Here is a 27,472-nt window from a genome sequence, read left to right as displayed (position 1 = left end):
AGATAGGCTTCAATTCGGCTATTGGCTGCACCTGGCAAAAAGCCACATTTTTATTTTTTTTACAGTTGGCTGACACCCACCCACCATTGGACAAATTCAGCTCGGATTATTAGCACTGGATACACGTGTTGGTAGACTCTCCCAGCACACACACCGTGTATCTCATTTGTAATTCCATAAATGTGGTGTTTATGGAGCTACAAGGGGCCGACCCTGTTCAGGAGTGATGCCCAAACGTTTCTGCAGACGGACTCCACTCCAAGCTGTTGCTGTGCGTGTTTCTCAGTCCCACCCATAGTGCCGCCGGGCTCTCCAGAAAAACTCGGGATTAAGCCAAAGACAGTCTGTTGTCAGTCGCCCAAAGGGCCAGGCCTGCCAGCCACACTGCTCAACAATGAAGGCCGCTGTAACCATCTGGACAACTTAACAACGTCCACAACAGAGCTAGTATCGCTGGAGGCGCTGCTCTGTTTACTTCAGTTTTTTCCCTTTCAGCAACCTGATCCCAAACTGCGCAGTGAGAACATTGTAAAACTTACAGACAATACTTAACGTCATAAATAATCAAAATATGGGCCATTCGCGCCAGTCAGTGGCATAGCAGCAGCAGCCCAGACCTTGCCCATGCTGCCTCATCGCCAAACAAACACCTCACAGCCTCCCCGCGAGCTTCCGCCCCAGGAGCTCTCAACCCGTCTCTCCCCCTTTGTGCAATGTCTTGCAATAAATAACAGGACACCATTTTTTTGTGGGTGGGGAAGTCCACAGTTCTACACCGAGCATGGGGTCCTTACAATTACTGTACCCCTACCCTAGGTTACATGCACTTCTGCATGGCTTGCACCCTTCTTCAGTTTCCCAGGTCACTCTTACGCCCTTGCTAGTTTCCCAGATCTCCCAGCCCCTAACGCTATTCACTTCTTAGACAGTTATTCCTTACCCCAGGTACCTTGACCTCCTATTCATCCATTTCCAAGGTCTCTTGACCTCTTAAACCATTCCTCGTTGCCTCGGTGCTTTGACCTCTTGGGCAGTTCTTCCTCCTCCCGCCCCCCAGGTACCTTGACCTCTTATGGTCATTTACCCAGGTACCTTGACCTCTTATGGTCATTTACCCAGGTACCTTGACCTCTTTCACCATTCCCTTTTCCCTGGTGCTTTGACCCTTTACGCAGTTCCTTATTTCCTAGGTCTCTTGCAACATTCTCCATTGCCTGAGAGTCTAGACCTCGTACACCTCTTACTCATATCCCGAGGTGCCGTGACCCCTTACTAATTTCTTCCTTTCTCAGGTTCCTTGACCTCTTACACAATTCCCCCTTTCCCAGGTGCTTTGACCTCTTACGGAGTTCTTCCTTTGCCCCAAGGTACCTTGACCTCTTACGTAGTTATTTATTTACCCAGGTCCATTGACCTCTCACACACTTTTTTACCATTCCCCGTTTGCCCCAAGCTGACCTGTGAATGAGTTCCTTCACATTATTTGTTTTACACATAACATGGGGTCCATAACCACCACCTTGTTAGCACATTCCCCCATTTGTGTCATCCTTCTGATCCTCTGCTCTGAGGAGAACATCAGGCATCTAGTGCGCCCTACCTGTTTCCCCAAGCCAGCCACACCGTGTGGAGGCAAACCCTCCTCTCCTTACTTGTTTCACTCCGACCAGAAAGTCCCTAATCTCATTGGGAAAGCAACACTGCGTCCTTCTGTTGTTATGTACCATTGACTATCCTATTCCCCTGCTTTTGTTCAACTTACCTCATCTGTACTTTTTGACCCTCTAGCAAGCCTGCAATGTTGCTTTCCTACTTCTGCACATGGCCCCCTTGCATGCTACCCACCTCTCCTAGTTCAAATTTTACCCCATACCTTCCAAGCTTTACTTGGTACAAACAGTTTGGATTTCAAGGCCTACAGTCATAATGTATTATAGAGTTTACATACCAAAGCACAAATTCCCCAACAAAGCCACATGACAACACAGAAATCCCTGCAGCAACATGCCAAGCCAAAAGAATCTCCCCGTGGCCTTAACCCTCACATTCTGAGTGGCAAACTACAAGTCCCAGAATGCAATACAATGGCACCCATGAAAATCTACTCATGCCCACTGCACGTCAAGCGATCCAAGACACGCAACAAAAGAAGCCATGCAATAAACTCAGACCCAGGGATTCTGCCACAAACCCTCTGGCGCACTGTCACTCATAATGCCGAAAATACTTCCCCGTGCAAAAAGCAACTTTTTTTTGTTTGTCCATGTCAAGAGCTCAGAGGCGCACCAATATTAGAAAATAGTAATAACGTATTTGCTATATAGCGCTTCTTAGTCACACTTTGAAATTCACAATTTCCAAATTCATCATGTAACATCTCAGCAACCATCACTCAACCTGCTGAGCTAACGTTGCATCATTTTTCTCAAGGACTCGAACTGATCATCGGACACCATTTGTGTGTGTTATCACTGAGTACATTGGTGCATGGGCAGACAAACTGGTGCACCTAGTGTATCCCCCATCCTTGTGCCCCCCTCACTTTTCCAGCAAGAGATGGAAGGCTGCAGTAACGTTGGACGAGTACATTTCTATTCATATCTTCGCTTCCTTGCCCACCTCCCCTCTGCAGTGAGGGAAGGTGGTCTCGTCTTCGTACCAATTCACCGAAGAGGCATTGTTATGAATCGTTTTACTTTAAAGCAAGAAGCCATTACCAGTGTCACCTTGGAGAACACTGGAAAACGTATAAAAAATGTAAAACAGACACATAAATGAGCCTTTCATTTGGCTCCTGGAGGCTGCTATCTGTCTCACTGACTCACATGGCTCCTGTTAATGCATGGAATCTACACTAGACAGATCACTGAAGGCCATTTTCTACAAGGCGAGACAATGGCTGCTATTACAATGGCGCAATAATTAACTCGACCATACGAACATCTTAATTTGGCAAATTCACAAATGATGTTTCTCAATAATATTGTGACCCTCCTCCCAACATTATGTTCATCATTCTAGCCTTCGTCTCTTTTCTATCGTTTTATTCATAGGTCCTTTTTAAAAAAAAATCTTTTCTAATGTGACTTAATTTCTTACTCTTTCCTTCCTATTTTATTTCCATCTTTCCTTCTCAATCCATCTTTCCTTTTTATGCCTTCCTTTTTTTCCTTTCTTAGCATTGCATTGCAAAATGGCACGATACTTGTACTACTTGTGAATTCGTATTTTTTTTTAAATAACTTTTATGATTGCTTGAAAATTACTGATGAATCAGTCTTGTATGTGCACCTTGTAACAGGAGCCACAGCACCAGTGAAGCTGGTGAGGAAGCTGCTTGCATCCAGGAGCCAACTGGCTGGCCCAGTTTTCGAGATGTTTAACTATTTATTTACAAGTCTGTTCGTGTTCTCCAAGGTGCGTGCCACTGATAATTACAAAAGTGTTGATATAAAATGATTGATGGCAGTGCCCCTTTAACTCTGGAAGAGGAGTGTGAAAGGCAGTTGTCCTTAGTTCTCCCTCCCTTCAAGTCACCCCTTTTATAGCGGTCTTTGTTGCCAGTAGCCTTTCTCAGGTGGTGGGTGGGCGAAGTGCCCTCATCCCAACCCATACTAAACACTGAGGCATGGGTTTGGAGTTGTTGCAAGAGAGAGGACGCCCACCACCTTCCACCCATGACGACTGTCTTTACTGGCACTGGCTTAATGCAGCATCTTTGGGGGAAGTATGGAGGCAAGCGTGCCACTTAAGCCCTTTTCAAACTCTCTAGCTGAGTTGTTAAAAGAGAGTCGGCTTCCAGATAAATGATCGTCAGAGCAGCGACCCCCACTACGACAAGCCCCTGTGCTCTATCCCCTGAACAGGCAGAGGTTCAGAGGTTTGACTGGGAATATGGGACCTAAGGACAAGGAAGACATCAGAATGGTCAGTAAACACTTTAACAGCAGCAAGTATAACCCGCTGCCTCTGCTGTTTCCAAAGGAAATCCGAAAGTTCCAATGTTCTGATTAGGCGATACTGCCTTCTCCTGGGCCATGCTTGGCCTTTGTTGCTCTGACTGGGAGATGCAGAGAAATAAAAAGGATTTTTTTTTTTTATATTAAGGGTGTGGTGCGAAGAGTGGTTGAAAGCTCGCTTGGACCAGCTGCTTCTACTCTACTAGCAGATACGGCCCGCATTCTGAACAACCTGATTGGCTGCATACTCGCATCCTCCCAGCATGCTACTTTTCCAACCATGCAATTCTCTGGTTTTAATGGTGTAATTATATTTTTTATATATATACTGAGCACTACTACGAAAGTGTTAACATGGTGGAAAGGGAAGTATCAAGAGCAGTAGAAGCATCTGCTCTATGTAACAAGTACATTAACCGATCCTCAAACGCGTCTAGAGAAGAAAATAAAATTATTAAACAAAAAAATGGACAAATTGGAGAGACTACATAAAAAGGAAACTAACAAATGGGAAGCAACATCATTGCAAAATTATATACATATGAAATGCTTTCCAAAATGTTTACGTATCCTAACTATCGCAACATATGAAGATCCTGATTCAGAAATGTTAAATGAATGGGGAGATGCTACCAACGCTTTTTCCTTTAACTGGGTGGAAATCTTGCTCAAAAATATAAAAATGGACAGTGAAAAAATCTTAAAAGATTTGGAAGATATTGGTTTTTATTGGCCCAGAAGAAAAAAAAGCTAAGGAACTAAAGCCCAATATGTAAGATAATGCCAAAAACGAAGACATCGAAAATGAGATTAAGGAATGGAAACAAAGGAAATGTCTAAGGGACAAACAAGACTATAAAACCCGAAGAATATATACCTTTGCCCAGAGAGTCGACAATATTTGCAAAATCGCACCAAAGTAGAATATAGTAAAAGAACAAGAATCTGAATCATAAATTGAAGATGTTTGGTTGCAAATCAATTGAAGCATCTAGCAGTGAAGGAGAACACACCCTTATACATCTCCATTTCTTTTTAGAAGAGATGGGGCTACTGCATCATGGTGGGAAGAACATATTAAACAATTAAAAGTAACATACAAGTCATTCACGTGTCTAATTGAATACTTTCTCCAGCTGAACAAGAGGTTTTAGCCAAAGGGCTAACCTTTTGCCCCTCAACAAATATAACTATGTACAAGCTTGAACGATTTGCATTGCTTTATGAGAAAAAACAAACTGGCTAAATATTTTGCAAATCAAGACTGCTTTAAGAAAAAAGAAAGATGGCATTCCAGCTTAGTTTTTGTTTGATAGTCAAAGTAGAGGTTTGCTCAATGTGCGTTAGATGACCTTGGAGCACACATTGTTGGTGGAACTGGTTATATGCAGAGACGTGATGAACAGAATCAGTGACATATCAAAGATGTAGATTGATTTGGCACAAATACCATAGTTTCAGTAAATAAGGACTTAAAATGTCGAAATGTAATCCTGGTATATCAAATTGTTTTAATGTGGAAGTATTTGAGGACTTGGTCATTGAAGAATTTAAAAGATTGGGCAAAAGAGATAATGTCAAGGATTTCAATCTAAGTAAAATCCCGTGGCAAGCTCTCCAGTCCTTGCAAAAAGAGCACAGTATTGTTGTTAAGTCATCCGATGAAGGAGGCAATGTCATTATTGGTATTAAATATTCTACTGAAAGAGCGACAACTCTGGGATAGAAAATGCTATGAAAGACTTGAAACAAACCCCTATGCAGTGTACAAATCGAATATGATAGTATGTTACAGAAGTGGTTTGAATCAGGCTTCATTGAATGGAAGGAAAAACAATATTGAAGACTTCAATGCAATGCAATCCCTTTTTCCGAAGTCATTTATAACATGACTAACTTAACCTATCTGTAAATTACTCTATCCATCTTGTTATGACTCTGTAACTCTGTACATGTGTAAAATGTTTATCATCTGTATTGTATCATGTAATTCTGCAACTGTGTGAATATGTTTTTAAGTGTAATGTATCATGCAACTTATGTCTCCAAGTACGAGCGCCCAGTTACCCTTGGGTTAGGTGCGCTATTCAAGTGATAAACTAAACTAATATCTCACTAAAGGATATCCCTTGACACCTATTATCTACTTTAATCCTAAAGTTCACAAAAAGCTCTGAGTCACTAGGGAGACCTATTGTGGCATTTTATGAATCTCTTTTGGAAAAGACATCTAGTTTTGTATATAAATTCCTCTTTACTTTTGTTGAAACTTTACCGTTGTATGTGAGGTAAGCCACAGAGTACAATTCATGGGATCCCATGGCATAAGTTACCTTCTGGTTACACTTGATGTAGTCTCCCTTTATAAGCACATTGATCATGTTCAGAGCATTTCAGCAGCTAAACATGTTCTATCCATGAGGTCCTCTAGTTTATTGGCAACATTCCCCTATGATTATTGATATGCTAATATTTTGTTTCAAACACAATGGGCCTCCTCACAAGTCTGGTGGTCTAGAATAAGGGTGCCAGTAGCAACGTACCAGCACCTTTTGCGGACCGCCAGACTACGAGAATGCCTGCCGGGGAAGGTGCTCCCAGCAGATCTGACCTGCCAGGAGCACCAGCCCCTGCAGGCATGGTTTTCACAGAACCACTGGCACCGTTAACAGTGCCAGTGTTTCCGTGTCCTCATTTCCATGAAGTCCCATCGGACTCAACGGGAATGGGGACTTACAGTTCCCACTGCCTGACATTCTGGGATTCCGGGACTTGTAAAATGCTGTTGGCACTGGGATATCGGGAATCGGAAAAGGTGTTATGAGGTCGGCGGCAACCCCCCAGAAGCACCGGCAGGTTACCGCAGACCACTTAATGAGGCCTAATGTGTTTTTATTTGATGGGCATTACTATGAGCAGCTATGTGGGACGGGCATGGGCCCATCCTTTACACCTACCTATGCCAACCTCTTTATGGCAACATCCTGTTGTGTATCTGTTACAGGGATAAGATTATTCTGTGGAACAGATACATTGACTATTAATCATGCGTAGTGGCTCTATAAAGTAACTCCAAGAATTAATTAGTATATTGAATAATAAAATATTCGTTTCACTGAACAAGACAGTTAAAATAAAATGGTTATCTGGATGCCAACATTGGCATTGGCGAGAATGGTATACAAAGTGAACTCTTCAGAAAATAAATTAATATCAACTCTTTGTTGCATGCTGAAGGCTCTCACCATGGATGTTTGAAATAAATGGAGCATAACCTTTGGGAAGTTTTTAAGAACTAGGGGAAATTGCTCAGAGCACGTTAAATACAACATCTACAAGTTCTAGCTAGAAGATGCCAAGAAAGGAAATACGCCAAACAATGTATTAATGTAGCATTCAAGAAAGCATATAAATATAAAAGAAGTGTTATCATGATCACAGAAAATCATCAGAAGGAAGTGGAGCTGTCTGGTATTAAGTTTATCACTACTTTTAACAGTAGAGCGAATGGAATCAGAATACCTCTCAACATGCATTGACATCTTTTAGCATGTGTAAGGAACTCATGGTGGCAACAGTAAAGACGCACACAAATTATCACAGTTCAAGGGTGTTTATTAAACTGTATCGGAAGGTTGGAAAAACGCCTAATCTAAACCTAAATCTAATATAGTAGCAAGCTACAACAAACAAATAATAAAATAAGGCAGTACTAGTGGCGTCTTGTCAAATAAAAAGGGCCCATACTAAGAAAAACCTATTGCCAATCCTTACGCTAAATACAAAGAAGAGTGGGATAATGTTCATAAGAAAGAAAGAAGTTTGTTTGTTTGTTTATTGATTTATATTGCGCACCAGACCCAGGGGTATTCGGGCGCGAAGGCAGAAAGAGGATTGTTCAACTTAGTTACATGTTGCATATAAACAGGGTACCATGGTACAGCTATGGTTACAGTGCTGTAGGCGAGTAGAGGCAAAGGATCATAAGAGTATGTACAGCAGGTTTACAGTGTGCAGATATGACAGAAATAAATAGTAGTTAAAAATACAGAAGGTACAAAATACAGAGAATACATGAGATCTTGAGTGACGGTAGCGAGATGTTAGACATCATGATCTTTTAGCCGTTGGATCAGGTTAGATCTGAAATTCTGGTAGGGAAGGTCTTCTCTTAGATTGGTTGGGAGGGAGTTCCACAGTTGTGCTGCTTTAACAGCGGAGCTACTCCCGCCAGATTTAGTGAGTTTAAATCTGGGTACTAGTAAGAGGTTCGAGTTGGCTTTTCGTAGGGGACGGGCAGCTGTTTGTCTGGTGAATCTGTCTATTAGGTATTGCGGGGCTGAATGGTTAAGGCATTTATGAGTGAGGGACGCTGTTTTAAGGAGGATTTTGTCTTTAGTGGAGAGCCAGTTAGTGGATCTCCTAAGGTCTGATATGTGGGCATTTTTCGGGAAATTTAGTGCAGCTCTCAGGGCATTATTTTGCAGTGTTTGAATTTTAGAGGTGATGTATTTGTTGCTGCCTATGTAAAGGGCGTTGCAAAAATCTAGTTTAGATAGGATTAATGCTCTTGCTAAGGTGACGCAGTTATTGGGTGAGAGGAAGGGCTTAGCTGCCCTGATAAGTTTGCATGTATAAGAGGTAGCTGAGGCCATGACATTCACTTGTTTGTCAAATGAGAGCGTGGAATCTATGTAAAAGCCGAGGGTTTTAAAAACTTTGGCTACCGTGATGGTGTTGTTATCAATTATGACAGAGTCATATTTGGTGCCCAGATTTTTGATGTTGGAGGGGGTGCCTAGGTTGAGGAGTTCGGTTTTGTCATCATTCAGGCATAGACCGTGGGCGGCCATACATGCCTGGATGATGAGGTAGACTCTGTTCACAAAGGCCAAATCCTTGTCATAATCTCCCGTCAAGGGGATGAGGATCTGTGTATCGTCTGCACGTGTACGCAAATTATAAGTCGGGATGTGGTAGTCGGGGGGGGGGTCTTCCTTCTCCACGTTTTGAGCACAGGACAAGGTGGGATTATGGAGCACAGAACATGCTCCAGCTTTCCCAGCATGAGCCAACAGTTCTGTTCTCAGTTATCAGGGATTTTGGTGCTTAAATCTATTTTCTACAAAAAATCTCTTGCCTCCGAGGACCTGATGTATCCAAAATAAAGTTCCTTCTCGCATGCACGTTGGGTGATGCCTTTTCACCCGTGTCCCCTTCTTCTTGGCTCAGACCCTTCTAAATTCAGCCTCCCTCCGTCAGGTTCGCAAAACAATCTCTTCTGTGGCATTCACAAATCTTAATGTCTTTTTAAACAGTTCACTGTGGACATCCTTTTGCCGGGCTCACTCTTGTCAACACACTGTACATTGGGACTTCAGGTCCCTCCGTCGGGTTCACTCTTGCCAACTTTTGCAAATCACACAGTGCAGGATTCACTTACCTTAGTTTTACTGTTTGCAGGTCAAAGACTTTTGCCTGTACAGTGAATATTGCTAGACCCCTGTATGACCACTGTGACCCTCTTCTCACGCCTTCTCAATGCCTTCTGGTAACAGTTGTTTCAACAATAGGGTAATCCCCCGAGAGTTTCCCGAATGAGCACCCACGTGGTGGCTGACTCCTCTGTGGCTGGTTTTCCCCTTTCACATTAATAGTTCTTTGTACTTTCGACAATTAGTCATTTGCTACTTTTGTTCAACACAGGTGTTCTTATTGGCTCTCCCCTCAACTCACTGGCTTTGATGAACCACTTGGCTTTTCTTGTCTCTGGAGTCAAGGCCGATACCACGGTGGCAAGCGTCTCTCCCTGGCTTGGTTATCAGCAGAGGAGGGCCCTGTGTACTGTTGACATCTGCTGCAACACACGCTGGCTAATGTTCGCGGTCTTACGATTCCTTCCTTGCAGGTTTCACAGGCCTGGCTCAGAAAGGGCAAGGTTGCGTCTCCCCTTGTCACCCTCTCGGTTTGCGCTGTATTTCTCCTCTTGAACTGCCGTGTGGAATTAACTCTCTCGTTGTGCTTTCTGCCTTGCTTGTCTTGTGCTCCAACATTTATCCCTGTGGGGAAGGGAAAAGGCAGTCAGGTGTTTGTGTGCGATTCTGGTCAATTGCCTGACTTTGCCTGACCCTTGTGTTGAGACATGTCAGGTAAACGGCTCTTGTGTTTGTCGTCTTTTGTGGTGCATGAAAGTGTTTCTGTTCGAAAAGAGAGGGTTAGATTGTTTGAGTATCATACGTGGGAGGATGGGGAAAAGGTGTTATAAGAAGGGGGATACCATGTCTCACCCATCAGTGTCCCACTTCCACTTCCCGAGGACCCCTCATCTAGGTGATCCTCCCTCACTGGTTGATCCCCCAGGAACTGGATCCAATAGCGATGACCGTGTCCTTGTCACCTGGATGACAGATACCCGAGGACTAGTCAGGGAGACACCTTCAGGTTTCTCACACATGAGACAAATATCTAAAATGTCTTATGGGTGATCATGTATCGATGACCTTCAGGAGATCATCTTCCTTGCAGTCATTTGTAGCACTGCGCTTCTTCAAAGGAAAGACAGCATTTGAGGGTATAGTATGGCTAACAAACAGACTTTGAAATGCCTCAAACGCAAAGCATCTCAACATAGAACTACTATGATAGAATATAAGATTATACAAACTGTCTCATGTCAAAATAAGATTATGATTGACCTGTGAGAACAAATATGCTGTGTATATGCTATCCTGTGGATGCAACAAACAGTAGATAGGTAGCACTAAACACAAGGTTAAAATCTGTATTTTGCGACATATTCGAGCCATTAAAAAGAAGATTTTATGTATGCATTGGCAAATAATTTTGAGAAGGTACACCATGGGAATTGTTCCTCGTTTACCTACTTTGATATTGACTCTATCCCTGAAAAAGTGCATGGGATGGGGTGGGGATGGGGATGGGGGTGGGGGAAATAGGCGAAAATGACTAAGACAGGAAGATGGCAGGTACATTATTGACTGATTATTGACTGATACAAATGCCCCCAATGGACATAACCCAGATGGGGAGCTGCATGTCCTTATAGGATTAGTGCTAGAGCTGGTGTATTTCCGGTTGCTGCTCATATCCTGACATGACGCAAAACTATCTATTGTTGAAAGTGTTAATCTGTATATATTCTGACAAAGTGCACACTGACCTTCTATTGCTCTTTTGTTACTTGATCACTGGATAAGGTAAAGCTGCACAGTAATTACAATTATTGGTTCCGTATAGTATGTATTGGCTTTATGAATTCAGTGATTATTGCTCTCCTTAGAGTGTGCATATATTTCAATTTAGGTTATTTGATCTATTACCATTCTTGTTAAATAGTTGAATTTGTATATTAATCATTGGCACTTTAGCATTTGCACCTTCGATTTACTTAATGAAGAGATATTAACGACTGAACTGGCATGTGAACTTGATACCCCTTTCATAAATAAGTCTTGTATTTTGTAAAATTCTATTTATTCCAATTTAGGTTACTTGATTTGTCATTCTACTTTTAATACTGTATCTGTATAGTCTGCACTGACATTTTAGTATTTGCTTTTCATTTCACTTGAAGCAATGATATTAATATCATGTGAACGTGAAAGTAGTATCTGACCTAGAAGCCCTTTACTTAACAAAATTTCATAATTTGTAGAAATCTCATGCTTCAGATTCCTCACAATTCATTTTTGATATTGTAAATTATCAATTTGTAGTGGCACTTGCCATTGTAGAATTCGTTCCATCTCTATTCACCATGTAATAAAGTCTTGGAGATGGGAAACTGTGGTCCTGCAGTACTTTTGGAGTGCTGCTGGGTGGGGCTTAATTCCCCTGTGCATACATTATATTTTCAATTCCTTCTATTTTGCAGGAACAGTTACCAGGGCATTAATTGGTGGAGTGCATTGTGGCCCTAACGTTGGTTAGTAGCACCGTGGTTCCTTGCTGCACCCTGAGCAATTCTAGGTTTCCCTTCACGCCATTTTGGGGTTCACTGCACCATCTGGCCTCTTATACATGGTCCCATGTGTTAATATCCTTGCAAAAATATCACGATAGAAAAGTATTGCCATATTTTTGCAGTGATATTGAGCCATGGACCCTGCGGGGACACCCCTGAGCCTACAAATTATCTCCCCCAAAAAATATCGCCTTTGGCGACACAAACGACCAGATGTACGGCGATATTTTTGGGGGGGATAATATGTAGGGATATCGAATACACTTTTCCCGGGACTGATATCCTTATTCGTCCAGGCAAAAATTGCCTGTAGAATACATTTCCTGGGGTACTCTTACTATAGCTCTTTAGCCTCTCCGGGCAAAAGTGTGGCAATTTGTTGGGTTTCCAGTTGCACCAAATCTTTATGAAATCGCCAGACATGTACATTTTATACATAAATGTCAAAAAGTTTTAAATGGCAAAAAGGTGTTCTACGTGTTTTCAACAATATTTTTACTAGTATACAGTTTTATCAAGTAACACAGAGTCATGACTTGTGTGCGTATATATTGCTTTTCTTATAATAGGTGGTCCCCCATATGTCCCTTTCACTCCCGTCTTGGCAACCTCCCTATTGCCTTGTCCACTCATAGCCCTTTCACCCCCCTCCTATATATTGTCCGGGCAGAAGTGTGGCAATTTGTTGGGTTTCCAGTTGCACCAAATCTTTATGAAATCGCCAGACATGTACATCTTATACATAAATGTCAAAACTTTTAAATGGCAAAAAGGTGTTCTACGTGTTTTCAACAATATTTTTACTAGTATACAGTTTTATCAAGTAACACAGAGTCATGACTTGTGTGCGTATATATTGCTTTTCTTATAATGGGTGGTCCCCCATATGTCCCTTTCACTCCCGTCTTGGCAACCTCCCTATTGCCTTGTCCACTCATAGCCCTTTCACCCCCCCCCTATATATTGTCCGGGCAGAAGTGTGGCAATTTGTTGGGTTTCCAGTTGCACCAAATCTTTATGAAATCGCCAGACATGTACATCTTATACATAAATGTCAAAAAGTTTTAAATGGCAAAAAGGTGTTCTACGTGTTTTCAACAATATTTTACTAGTATACAGTTTTATCAAGTAACACAGAGTCATGACTTGTGTGTGTATATATTGCTTTTCTTATAATAGGTGTCCCCCATATGTCCCTTTCACTCCCGTCTCGGCAACCTCCCTATTGCCTTGTCCACTCATAGCCCTTTCACCCCCCTCCCCCTATATATCGCACAAGCACAGCTTAAGTGTTTAGAATCTAGGCTCATTATTAAATGGAAACTTTGAATCCTAAAGGTCATAATAGTGACGGAAGAATTATACGTTTTTCTAAGATAGTGTTCTTTCAATTCTGATTGTGCATCAGTATAGTTTACTTAACCACCTCTAATTATGTAAACAGTAGAGGCACTACAGAATGTATATATATATATTCAATGAAAAAACTTTGTTAAAGGGATGTTATGGTTCCAAGTAAAACCAAAAAACACCTGAAATTCGCCAGTTATGGTAAGCTAAGCAACCATAACTCGCGCCACCACCGTGCACTGCTAAGACCAACACCCAGGACATCAAAGATGACATCACAAATGTCAGAATCCCACCAACCTTGGCAAAAACATTTATATCTAGATCTATTATCAGTTTGCCAAATGAAGTGTAGATTCGTCAAATGGCACCTCATTTATTAAGCCTTTACATTATTTTGGCACCCCCCCTCTAATTTTGCCACCTCATGACAGAATCCCACCAAACTGTGTACACTCATTTGGAATCAGGTCAGAAATATACATGCAAAATGTAATGCAGTTCTATTAAGTGGCGCCAAAGTTATAAGCCATTCAAGAACTGCATTTCACCAACCCTGTAATGTTGAGGTGTCCGAGAACTTTTCAGGACTGTTCGCGAACATCCAAACTGTTCGCAGACTTTCGCAGTGAAAAACACCTGTTCTTTTGCTTCTTTCAGCCATATCCCATCCCATCCCCGTCACCCCTCAACTCCCCAGAGATTATTTGATAAGTTTGACAAGTGCAATATTGTGTTTCTTAATGTTTTTAGCAAAATGTTTGCGGACACCGACAGATGTTCGCAAATCCAAGATGGTGGGCGTTTGCAAAATCTGATGCACTTCACGCTCTTCACCATCCAGTCAGCGAACACGTTGCATGTCCGCGGACATGACGCAAGCCGATTAACCAATCGGTGTCCTGTCCGCGGAGCGAACAGGGAAGTGTGTCCGCGGAGCAGACATAGATATCACAAATTTTTTGTGACCTACTTTTTGGTCATTTTTTAAAAAAAACTACTGGATGGATTTTCACCAAATGTACAAAAGGACGCTTTTGGGACCAAGCCACTGCTCCTGTCGCAAATTTGGTGAAAATCCGTCCAGCGGTTTGGGCTGTAGTTTCCATTCAGTCTATGGGAAAAAAATACATTTTGGGACCCCCCTATAACTTTGCCACCCCTGGACCAAACCTCACCAAAATTCATAGTGGGCCATATACTTTTTTTTGCAAAGTTTGGTGAGGATTCGCCCAAGGGGAGCGAAGTTATAAACTGCCCAAAAAGTGCTCTTCCTTTGGGATTAGCAATTTAACCGTAACTACACAGCCACAGCTTTGTAATGTATATTATATAGACAGACATTAGAATTTAAGCACAGGTAAAACGCAAATAGCGACATGTTTTTTAGCCCACTTGGGCTGTACTTTTCTAGTTCATATAATCTGTGCATGGTATTCCATTTACAATTACATGGTGATATGTCTGCTTTTGGTTTATGTACCTCCATTGGGAACCACCTAATGGTGGTTACCAATTTAGTTGTGGTATGATGGCTACACGTGTGTAGTGGCCACCAAGTTGTGAGTGCGAAGTACAATTGCACGGAATGGCATATTTTTCCATTACTCTGAATATTCAGATATTGAACATTGCTGTGTTTCTTCAGATACACGGTTGTGGCTAATCAGGGTTAATCTATTGTGAGACTTCATAGTTTTGAAATTAACTGCATTGTTGCACGACACCAGAACCACTATTTGGAACAGTATATCGATTTATCAATTTGCGAATTAACACATTGAATATTCATTGGTCTACAAGATGTGCAGTTTTTCATGTCCAATCAGTGTTATGCTTACGGTAAAGCTTCATATCTTCGAAACTAATTGTGTCTTTACATTCATTGCACCTGAATCTGCTGCAATAGTCTGTTTCTGCACAAGAGACCTGAAAATGTTGTATTTAAAAGTATTTGTTTTTTAAAGAATTTTGCACTATGCAATCTACTCGGCACAAATGTTAAAAATATCACGAGCAGCAGGCACAGCGATAAAGCAATCCGATATACAATTTAAAGTAGTATCAAACATGAGGATTGAAGCTTATATTTTGGGCATGCACTAGTATTTCTAGTCATTAAAGTATTATAGTTAATCAGGCTAAAATGGCTGTCATGGTTTGAATAATATGTAACTTTTTTTTATCAATTCATTAATAAATAAGATTTTCGCACTTTTCTAAATTCGAGTGCTGGGTCTTTGTGTTTTCAGCTGACACACATCTCATTTGGATGGCTGCGGTGTTGGCCTTTTTTCTTTCGTGTGTGTGTGTGTGTATTATATATATATATATATATATATATATATATATATATATATATATATATATATATATATATATATATTTATTACACTACACAGCCAGGGAATCCTCACCAGACTTTGCAAAAAAGGTATATAGCCCACCCTGAGTTTGGTGAGATTTGGTCCGGGGGGGGGGGAGCAAAGTTACAGGGGGGTCCCAAAATATATTATTTGTTTCCCATAGACATAATGGGGAAAAAACTTTGCTCACGCCTACAGCCCAAACCGCTGGATGGATTTTCACCAAATTTGCGGCAGAAGCGGCAGCTTGGTCCCGAAAGCATGCTTTTGTTAATTTGGTGTACATCCGTCCAGTAGTTTTTTTTATAAATGACCAAAACGTGAGGCAAAAAAATGTGTGAAATCTATGTCCGCTCCGCGGACTGACCTCTGATTGGCTGTGCTGTCCACAGACTGGCCTCCGATTGGCCAGAAAATTTGCTGACTTTTGCATGGTCCGCGGACATCGGGAGGCGCCCGCTGATTGGCTGGTGGGAAAACGTGAAATGCGTCGGTTTTCCTGAAGCGCCCGCCATCTTGGATTCGCAGACTTTTTTGGGGTCTGCGGACAGCGCAGTGAAAACATTTTTAAAAAAGCAGCATTTCACTTGTCAAACTCAATCAATCTCTGGGGATGTGGGGGGGATGTGGAGGGAATGAGGATTGGATTGAATATGGCCATAAAAAGCCAAAAAACGTGTCGTTTCACCTCCCGAAAGTCCGCAACCACTCCAGATGTCCTGGGGCAGTGCTGTGGTGTTCGGGGAAACTTCACATGTCCTAGGACATCTGTACCTATTTCTGCATTACAGGGTTGGGGAAAAGCAGTTTTTGGATGGCTTATAACTTTTGCGCCATCCAATGAAACTGCATGTAATTATGTAATTTTATTGTAGAACTAATCCTGAATAGTTTTGCAAAGTTTTGTGGGATTCTGTCAAGAGGGGGCAAAATTAGAGGGGTGGTCCCAAAATATTGTAAAGGCATATATATTTGGTGTCATTTGACGAATCTGCACAACATTTGGCAAAACGCTTTTGGATCTAGATATTAATGGTTTTGTAAAGTTTGGTGGGATTTTCTTAAGAGGGGGCAAAATTAGAGGGGGGGTTTTAACATTTTTGGATGGCTTATAACTTTATTGCTATTTGATGAATGTGGACAAACATTTTGAGAAAGATTATAGACCCAACCTTCAATGTTTGCGTAAAGACTGAATGGATTTTGTCAAGTGGGGGCTAAGTTATGACTATTGTATGTACATACATGTTGACACTTTAAAAAAAATAAAACCTGGGCGGATTTCGAGCAAACACGTGAGGAGCATTGGCAAGAATATTTAAGCATAGTTTTGCAAATGTGCCCTTGTTTTTTTTTTTTACAAGTGTAGTAATGTTGGTACAAAGAATAGACATATACCTTTGGTGACTGAGGTATAGCTTGTGGCCGTGGGCAGTAGCCAGATTGTCTGGGTCATGGCATAAGTTCATGACGCGGACAATCTGGCTACTGGCCATGACCGCTATGGACGAAAAATGGTGTTAAAGTGGCTATGTCTACTTGGGACCGGCTATGTGGTAAAGTTATTCGAAGGTAGGATAAGTTTGAAAGGGAAAAAAGTGCTTGTGGTAATATGTTCATAGGGTTTTGCAGGCTGCCATGGCAAGAGAAGAGGGCCTGTGTACGGAGCCCCACCTTCTCTTTCCATGTTGGCTGTCTTGTAAAAGGATTATCCTTCCTACAGCGGGACGCTGTAGGCGTCCCACTATAGGAAGAAAAATATGTTTTAGCACCCTTGTTTCCCGCTTTGGGAACCAGGGGTGCTAATGGCCTTTATCCCCCATTTCAGGGGCTGCAATGGACAATCATGGTCCGTAGCCTTCCTTATTTATTTATAACGCACCAATGCCTGCAGACATCAGGCTGTGTGGTTACAGTATTTGTTGAGGAAAATTAGGTGGAGGAAGACAGCTTACTACTTGCTGAGAAAGGAACAACCTTTCTGAGAGCATTGCGGTCATTGGATTTGGTGTGGCGGCCATGGAGGTGGTCCCATAGGAGTCCTGTCCAGGTAGTCTGCGACTGAGTACACTCCGTGCATTTCACTTTGGTAGATTTAGCTTTTGGTACACTCCCAACAGTAGCAAAGAACTGGCACACCCATGATTCGATCTTGGTGCTAGAAGTAGGCACTTACTCTACCTCATCTTCTTGGTCCTCTTCATTGTCTTTGAAAGTACTGTGCTTTTTTTGTTGTGAAGGTCCTCCAGCTAGTGGTGGTGGTGGTGGTGGTGGCTCTTGGGGAAGATAGCAGTTTTGATAACCTTCTTCCAAGTATGTACTGTGTACTAGATTGGTAATGGATAATGAGTACGAAAAGGTGTAGGAGGTGTGCAAGGGAAATTTTGAAGTTGAAAGTTTCTAGATCAGTAGATAATGCAGTCCCGAACTGTCTGCGAAGGATGGATCTTATCGTGAAGTGTGGACGGGTTCTCTGACAGGTCATCATGCCACGCGCCGTTGTATGGTCATGTGGCACGGTCCGGAAGGTCCGCAATGAAGTCAGATGTTCGTAGATGTCTACGGATGCAAAACTAGTTGAAATAGTTGCAAAAAGTGTATAGAAGTGTTAAAATGATTTTAGAAGGAGTGACACTTTGTAAATTGGACACAAATCTTGTTATATTTGGTAGGTATGATATTAGTAAGTTGTAGGAAAGTAGCATGCACTGGTAAAAACCCATGAAATTCACTGAAAAAAAGTTGTTAAAGGGACATTCTGGTTAGGTTGCAGAATAAAAACCTATGAAATTCAGTAAAAAATGTTGTTAAAAGGGCGTTATGGTTACAAGTAAAATCGAAAAACCCCTGAAATACGCCAGTTATGGTAAGCTAAGCAACCATAACTCGCGCTACCACTGTGCACTACTAAGACTAACACCCAGGACATCAAAGATGACATCACAAATATCATGGATGACATCACATGTGCATTTACCTTTCATACAAGGGGTTGTGAATGTAATGTTGGCAAAAAAGTATCAGGGATTATCGGGAGATGTGTAATAAACTACATACTTCCTCACGCAATGTAGTGTTCTAAAGAACATCCAACTGCAGTGTTCTTTCTAGTACAGGAACCTACTCATACAGAAATGTAGGTATTGGCTGCAGCGTACACCACAGAGGTGCTATATTTGTAGTTTTCCAAAGTTATATAATAAAACAGTGAATGCTTCTGTATCAGACTTTTCCGTACTGTGAAACATGTACTAAACAGCTAATAATGCATCACGTACTACATATTTCTACTAATACACACAAAACATAAATAGACTACAATGCATACACATATGGGGCTTATATATATGGAGAGTAAAGTAAGCAAACAAGAGGCAGTATCATTAGCAACTGTGTATAATCTACATGATTGTATTCACGTACAAAAATGATTGCTGTGTTTCAGGCCTGCTTCTTCCCCATATATGTACATCATAAGATGCGATTAAATTCTAAGGAAAGTAGTGTAAGAACATGTGAGAATAGCAATATCTATAAATGTAATACCTTTTGAAAGTTAAGTTTCTGACTGTCAGTAAATAAACCCACCTGGCCTAGATATGGCAGTGAACAAAAAATAAGGGGCTAGACATGTGATGTCATCAATATTTGTGATGTCCTCTTTGATGTCCTGGGTGTTAGTCTTAGCAGTGCACGGTGGTGGTGCGAGTTATGGTTGCTTAGCTTACAATAACTGGCGAATTTCAGGGGGTTTTCGATTTTACTTGTAACCACAGCATCCTTTTAACAACATTTTTTACTGAAATATATATATTGCATGTACAGGGCTGGTCCACACTGTACATCAGATAATAAAAATCCTAGAATTCTGTTGAAAACAAAGAACAATGAGCACTTGTTTCCATTCCTGGGAATATGCCTGCTCTCAAATGGTCACCAACTCTGTCTTACTTTACATTTGTAAATTATTGTTGCATGCTACGCATACTAAGGGAGCATGTCAGAACATTTTTAGAGATGAGCTTTGCTCCTCACATATAATGCAGCAAGACTTGCATGCAAATGTTCTCATTCCAGCATATCTGGATAATGTAATGTTCCTGGGTCTTTTATAGCGCTCTTCATGTTATTTGAGCATCCCCTTGGTGCTAGGTTCAATAAGAGAGGAAGAATGGTTGGAACTATTGGGGTGGATAGGTGGAGGCAAGATACAAAACTGGTTTTGGCGATGCATGCAGATTGGAAGCCCGCATTTTCTGTTTGGTTGCACGATTCTAAGTGAATTGGGTTAGGGCATGTGGGGGTCTGTGCTGCTAAAGGGGAGACCTATGTTTTATCCTATTGGTTGTTCCAACTTGCAAACTTTGATGGGCTTGGGTGTGCGTAGTAGGCTATAGTGAGATGGGTTGGCGGACGAGGAGTAGAATTTACTGGGTGTTGGTCCACAGATAGGAGGGCTGAAGTTAAAATGGCAGCCCCCTTGCTGCTGCTATATGCATGGCTGACCGGTGTGAAGAGATGTAGATGACCCAGGCACTTAAACAACCAGAGGATTCCAAGATGTTTAATACTATGCTGAAGTTAATAATGTTAAAGGTTATTGTATAACCATATAACATAACATTTAAAAAAAATCAAAAAAGAAGCTACTCAGAACACTAGATAAATAAAACATCAAATCTCCAGCATAGGGAAGTTTCAAGTCACTGCAGGTAATTTAGGATTACTTCATAGGGCATCACTAACCTCTTCTGTACAAAGCACATTTAAACGTTTTAAACACATACAATGTCTCTGTTATCAAAAAATATTTTTCACCAAAAAATATTTTTCACTAAAACATCAGAATCAATTCAAAAATAGACTTCCCGAGTGTCCCTCCTTTTGTCTAACAGATCAAGCAACAGTTATACCAAACAGTACAACAGATCTCCTAATTAACACACTGCTGAACCTGGTAAACTAGATCAAAAAGTGTGTATATACCACAAGTTTAACTTTGTCCTGACATATGATAGATATGTCTCCCTAAACTCTACATGTTTCAGTTTGTTAAACATATCTAATACTGAACATTCATCAGGATTAATTCACTCATTGCTCAAAAAGTGTTAAACACCAAAAACACCAGAAAAGCCCCCTCCGCCATGGAGATGAAAGTGCATTACAACACAAAAAACATTGCAAATATACCATTGTTCCTTCCTAAACCAATGATACCCCACATCTTCTTAAAGGAACCTGCAGATAGCAATATTGTGATTATTAACAACCCAACTTAATTTGGGATCAACCCATTCAGTTTCATGGGTATTTCAGAAAGTTATTGAATACCTTATCTTTAATGATTAGCTTCTTTCAGTGTTCCTCTATTTTAGAGAGAAAAGAGAATTACACCATTCTGAAAACATTCAATTGGGGTCCTATTAATAACATGGTAAATATAGACAAAAATGTCACCACCGGTGCATCAGAAGAAACTATTCCTGCAGTTGACTCTTTACCTGCGTTTTCCTTTTCTGTTACCCCAACCTAATCTGGGGCTGAGCAGACGTCTGCGTTAGTGTAATGACCTGGACATCCATCTGTCACGGAACAAGAAGGGGGCGGAAGGGTTGAACATTGTCCTTGGTCCATTAAGACTATTATATTAATTATAAAAACCTCTAATCACCCACATGCCATTATTTTACACGGAGCAAGCTTAAGAAGTTAAAATTTGAAAAAAACACCTCACTTAAACAGGAAACGAGATCATAATCTTTGACACTTCACTAGTTTCGCTTATTTCAAAATTATCTTGCTCCTTTTACTTCACAATGCTCCGGAATGAGTGTAAATATTACACTGGAGGTGATCATCCTGCAAGGATAAGTACCAAACACAGATTTACTGTTCCAATAATTCTCTACCAGTCCGCTCAATACAAAACTTCAGCCTTAGCATCAATCGTGACAGCAGAGCTCCATTCTTCTCACATTGCTCGTAATTCTGTGGTCGGTTACAAACACTACTGCGTACCGCTTACTCTTTCTAGACTATTGCAATTCCTAGACCATTAGTTCGGTTCCATGTGTTAATATCCCCGCAAAAATATCACGATACAAAAATATCGCCATATTTTTGTGGCGATATTGACCCATGGACCCTGCGGGGGACACCCCCGCAACCCCTGCTCCAACAAATTATCCCCCCCTAAAATATCACCTATGGCGAGACAAACGGCCATATGTACGGCAATATTTTTGGTGGGGATATTTTGTAGGGATACCATTAGTTCCTGGTTTCCACCATGTGCGTGAAGCATCACCATATCGAATATACTGTTTTCAGTACTCCTTCCCATTACGACTACAAACAAGAGCATGAGGGGATCGTGCCTATAGCAAACACTGGGAATTTTCACTGTATGGATTTTACTACAAGGATTGGCAATATTATTGATTCCAACCCAAAAATCTTTAAAGTAGCACTGAATTTCAAAATGCTCTCGCATTAGGTTTCCAATAACATAATGTTATTATAATGGCTGGAGCATTAGCTAAAATACTAAACCATCCCGATGGCATCATTGCCATATTTATGGTATTGTGCAGATATATAGCTGCCACGTATAAACCGTAAACCTGACTAGTATGAATTAGCATTAATGGGCTTCATCCTTTCTTAAATTGTTTATTGGGAAGGAAGCTGGTACAGTATCCCCATTGGTACTGCTAATTTTCACCCACAAAGTTTATTCACAAGACACATGTGATGGATAGTCTACTGGAGTTAGCGGGTGCCATATTTTAGATGGACTATATTTTATACCAATTTGTTGAATACATCTCTATTTACCTTAATATCAATTTGGATGTATCACATATGTCCAATCGTATGCAGTTATCAAGATACCGTCTGCCATTCCACACTAATTCAACCCTATTTTCCAACGTTTAGTTAAAAAAAGGAGTTGCTGTTCTTGTTTGAGTATTTTCTTATCTATACACCTGCCGTCTCGGCCTCTTAACTGCTCAATCACTGTCCAACTAAAGTCATCGTACCTGTGATCCATTTTTATAAAATGCCTCACCATAGGTTCTTCCTCAACCTTAGACAGCTCCTGTGCTGTATAATGCATGTTTTTACCTTTTGGAGTGTTTGCCTACATACCATTTGCCACAAGAGCAGGTTATCATATACACTACATTGTGGGAATCACAGTTGGTAAAACCATTTTGTAGCCAGTTAAATTGTAAACCAATATCAATCTCAGTTGATTTTATGGTTCAATGACAAACCTCACATTTGCCATAAGAGTAATGGCCTTAAACTGGTGGAAGACCTCAAGCTTCTGTAATACTTGGTTGACTTGTTTTGCAAATTCTTACATCATTACTCATGACCATATCTCATATACAAGAGCTTCTTGTAAAAGCCAAAATTGGTATCTCAGCTTTTTGCTCAGATTTATCAAAAACTCTCCAATTCTTCATTATGATCTTCTTAATTTTATACAACAGTTCAATAAAGGTATTTACACATACTGATTATGCTCTTCTTATCTCGGTTTGGGTTCCAACAGCGCTTCTGTTATTTTTAAACGAATGTCTTGCCGCTCTCTGTACTATTATTGGGTAGCTCCTTGTATTTCTCACACAGGGTGTCTGCTTTGGTTTAAAAAATCTGTGCTGCGGTCCAGTTACATTCTTACAAATTGTCCAAATGGAAGATTTTCCTGTAAATGTTTTGGATAGTGACTCTGAAAGTGTAAAAGCACATTTCTATCAGTGCTCTTGTGATGTGGTTTTATTCTTAATCTCCCCTCTTCATGGAAGATGGTTATATCTAGAAAGTTGATCTCCTTGGTACTCATACAGTGGGTCAATTGCAGGAATCTATTCTGCTCATTAATCCAGAGGATAAATGTTTCTGCCTGGTCTCTTTTAACATGACAGATACACAGAACATCATCAATAAACCTTCTCCAGATAAATGTTATATAGAAAAGGGTTATCATTGCTGTAAATTAACCTCTTCTCAAATGACTCAACAAATAGGTTTGCTGAATTAGGGGCTACAGTTGTCCCCTTCGCTGATCCCTCTATTTGTATGTCAAATTCACCTTGGAATCGAAAATACTTTTCAGTCAAGGCCACTTCTGTGCACCAACAAATGAAGGAATTTGGGAGGTAGCCTTCTGTGAAATTTTAGCATATAGTGAGACTATATTGGGGCCAAGTAGCATGTGTTCATTAGGGTTAAATGCACAATCCTCAACCAATCTTATAATATCCATAGTATCACAGATATAGGATCTCATGTCCAAACCAAAGGCTGCTAGTGCAGAAGTAGAGATCAGCCAACTTAGATAGTGATTCTACTAGGGAATTAATCCCTGAAACAATCTGGTGACCTGGGGGAGGGGGGTGGGCGGGTCGACAAGTGTCATACATTTTGGGAAGAATGTAAAAGGTAGGAACCTTAGATTTCTTGTTCATAAAAAAAAGCCTCCTGTTGACAAATCTACCTCCAATCCAGTGCTTTTGTTATTAATCTGTTTCATCTGATTCACTTTCTTGGAATTGAGGTAATGGAGCTCTCTCCAAAATTCCCAGGGCAATTTGGTCTCCCCGATGTACCTCATAAGGGACTTCGCCATGATTCCGTAATAGAACCTTCACGTCCCCTCGGAAGTCAAGATCAATAATGCCCGCCAAGACGTCTATCCCGAACTTCCATGCTAAGCCAGATTTCAGGGTTAATCGTATGTAACACCCCGGAGGGGGAACTAAATCCGTAGGAATCATTCCTCTTTTCACAGGGGGAATAGTAGCTTCCCTACTGCTACAGATATGAAACCCTATTAATTCCTTGGTGTCAATGGAAGGGTTGGAGGCACTCTGGCTATGTTTTTGAAATTGTAGGATTCCCCAATTTGTGTCAATTCAACTGGATCCCACTCCAGACACCATATATGAGAAACGCATGGTGACACAAGTAAGACGGACACAAATGATCACAGTTCAAGGGTGTTCTCTGAACAATGAAAAATGGTGTGCTGGTTGCAAAAACGCCCAATCTAAACCTATATCTAAGGTGGGGACAGGTGTCGACCATTAAATGAAAAATAATTCAGTCCTAGTGGCATTGTGTCAAAATAAAAAGGGCCTATACTAGGAAACCTATTGCCAAACCTTACAACTATTACAGAAAAGGGTTTGGGATAGTTCTCAAGAAAAGAAACATGTGTTCTCAAATGAGTCAGGATGCAGTGGTTTGGGTCTCGCTTCCCCACGTTTTAGCACTGGGTAGGATGGGAGCTGGTTGAGCACAGTACAGTCTCGGGCTTCACTAGCACGAGATGGTGGTTCCAATGACAGACAGTCTGGCTTTCTCTAGCATGAGACAACAGTTCTAATGGCTGTTCTCAGGTCTGCCGATGGCCAAGTCTCATTTCTCCTAAAAATCTCTTGCCTTCGGGGTCTGTGTTCAGAAAACCAACAAAACAAAAGTTCCTTTAACAAATTAAAGTTTGTTTCCAATATTCTTTGGGTCATGGGTTCACCCCGGGGTACCCCTCTTCTGGACTGACACCTGTCAATAATCCGTATCTTAGATAGGGGGATGGCTTCACCCTTGGGTCCCCCTTTTCTGGGCTAACCCTTTCTCACTTTTATTTCTTTACCTCTGTTATGCTTTTCTCTCACTGTGGGATTTACTTCCCTTTCTTTCAGCCAACGTACTGATCAGTCTTTCGATTATACAGGGCTTTTGCTCGACCCTCACTTATGACCACTTTGAGTTCCTTTGTTGGCCTTCTTATGGCCTTCAGGTTTCTGTAGTTTCTCAATATGGGGCCCGACCAGAGTCTCTTGAGTTAGCGCCCATGTAGTGCCGCTTTCCCTCTGCAGCTGGTCTCGCACTTTGAACCATTCCTTTAAAGTTCATTAGCTTTGTTCAAAACTTGCCACTTCGTGATTCTCACTCAACACAGCCCGGTGGTTATTGATTCTCTCCTTGACTCACCGGCTGTGATGAACCGCTTGGCTTTTGGCTTCCCTGGAGTTCAGACCGGTATCACAGGCGCGGCAGTCGCCTCTCCTCTGCCCTATCAGCATAGGCTTGCCCTGTGTACAGTTGACATCTGCAGCAGGACACATGTTCTATTGTACGCGGTCTGATTCCTCTCCACAAAGGTTCTGCAGGCGTGGGGTGAAAAGGGCAAGAGGTGCTTCTCTTCTTGTCACACTGTCGCCTCCGGCCGCCTTTTTCCTTCTCTTGAAGTGCTGCCGGTCGTATCTGTCTTGCTTGTACTGTGCTCTCTGGTTCCACCTTTTATCCCTGTGCACAAGGGAAAGGGCAGTCAAGTGTGTGTGATTCTGATCAATTGCCTGACTTTGCGTGACCCTGGTATTGGGACATGTCAGGAAAATGGCTCTAGTTTTTGTCCATTGTATTGTACAAAAGTGTGGTGGCAAATGGGGGCGGGGAGGTGCAGTGGTTTGGAATGTCCTATATGAGAGGATGGGGAAAAGTTGTTAAGGAAGGGGGATACTGCGTCTCACCCGTTGGTCTCCCACTCCCTGATGACCCCCATCCAGGTGCTCCTCCCTCACTAGTCCACCCCCAGGAACTGGATCCAATAGCGATGGCTGTGTCCTGGCCACCTGGATGACAGATCCCTGCGGACTAGCTACGAAGACATATTCAGGTTTCTCACAGTGGCTGGGACGAAAGCATGAACTGGAGCTGTTCAGGAGAGTGAGGAAGGATTGGCTGACACGTTTGATTCCTGGAAAGGTCTCAATATAGCAATATTTCACCCTTCTGTTGATAAACCACCTTGAGTGAGACAGACACATGGTAATAAGGACTGCACAATATAGAAACACACCTGCAGTAGTTGCATGCTATCCCACATGTGCAATGCTCAGCGAGTTCTCAGAGTGTTTGATTATACTGTATTTGTTGCATTTATAGGCCAATAGATTTATCGGAGGAAAAGCAATTATCTGAGCTCTTCTTGTGACCTTTGTTATCTTTGTTTAGTTTTGGTTTGACTGTTTGACAAAAGGTTGACTACATATAAGCCTAATGGGATGACTGCATATCCTAACCGTATTGTACTAAAAGAAGAGCATCACCATTGCATATTGCTGTTGTATTGATGTGAAGACAACCTTGCTGTACTTTAATCAATAAAACAAATTACAAATAATTGTGGTGATGACTCATTGAACACCAGCACCCACAACCTGTGTTCAGGCTAATGTCTACACCGCTTTGTTCCGTGGCATATCTTGGTGTGCAGTCACCATTGCATCCCTGTGCACCGTTAATAAGGGGGTGGGGGGCGTTGAACCTTTTCCCGGTGTCCTTGTGCTCCCTGGGCCCTAGGGGTTATCTGTTCGCCCGCTACTCCCTCTCCTTCATTTATAATTCCCTCTGTCTGTGGTACAACCTAAGATGTTCCTATCTGTGCCCTTAGTTTCAGGTAGGGCTCGCTATGGGAAACGGGGGAACGTGGGTTTCCTTCCCATTGGGTGGTCTGACTACTTCTGTGCACCTCCCTGCACGTCGTGGTGTGAACCACTCCCTTGTTTTGACATCTGTGTTCATTCCGTGTGGTGTGGGTGTTGCTCATTCGTTTTCATCCGGTTCTGAAATGTTAACATAACTTGTTAGCTAACATATTTTAATGTATATAGTCGATAAAAAAGTGGCTACTGGAATATGCTTTTATTCTGTCGTTTCCAGAGCTACATTCTACCGTTCTGTGCATGCCATAGTATCCATCTCCCGTCTGTTGGATTCTTCAATCAACATTG

This window comes from Ambystoma mexicanum, chromosome 12 (genome assembly GCF_040938575.1).
Source record: "Ambystoma mexicanum isolate Mex_15411 chromosome 12, UKY_AmexF1_1, whole genome shotgun sequence".
Taxonomy (NCBI): Eukaryota; Metazoa; Chordata; class Amphibia; order Caudata; family Ambystomatidae; genus Ambystoma; species Ambystoma mexicanum.
Note: the sequence above shows the minus strand (reverse complement) of the source record.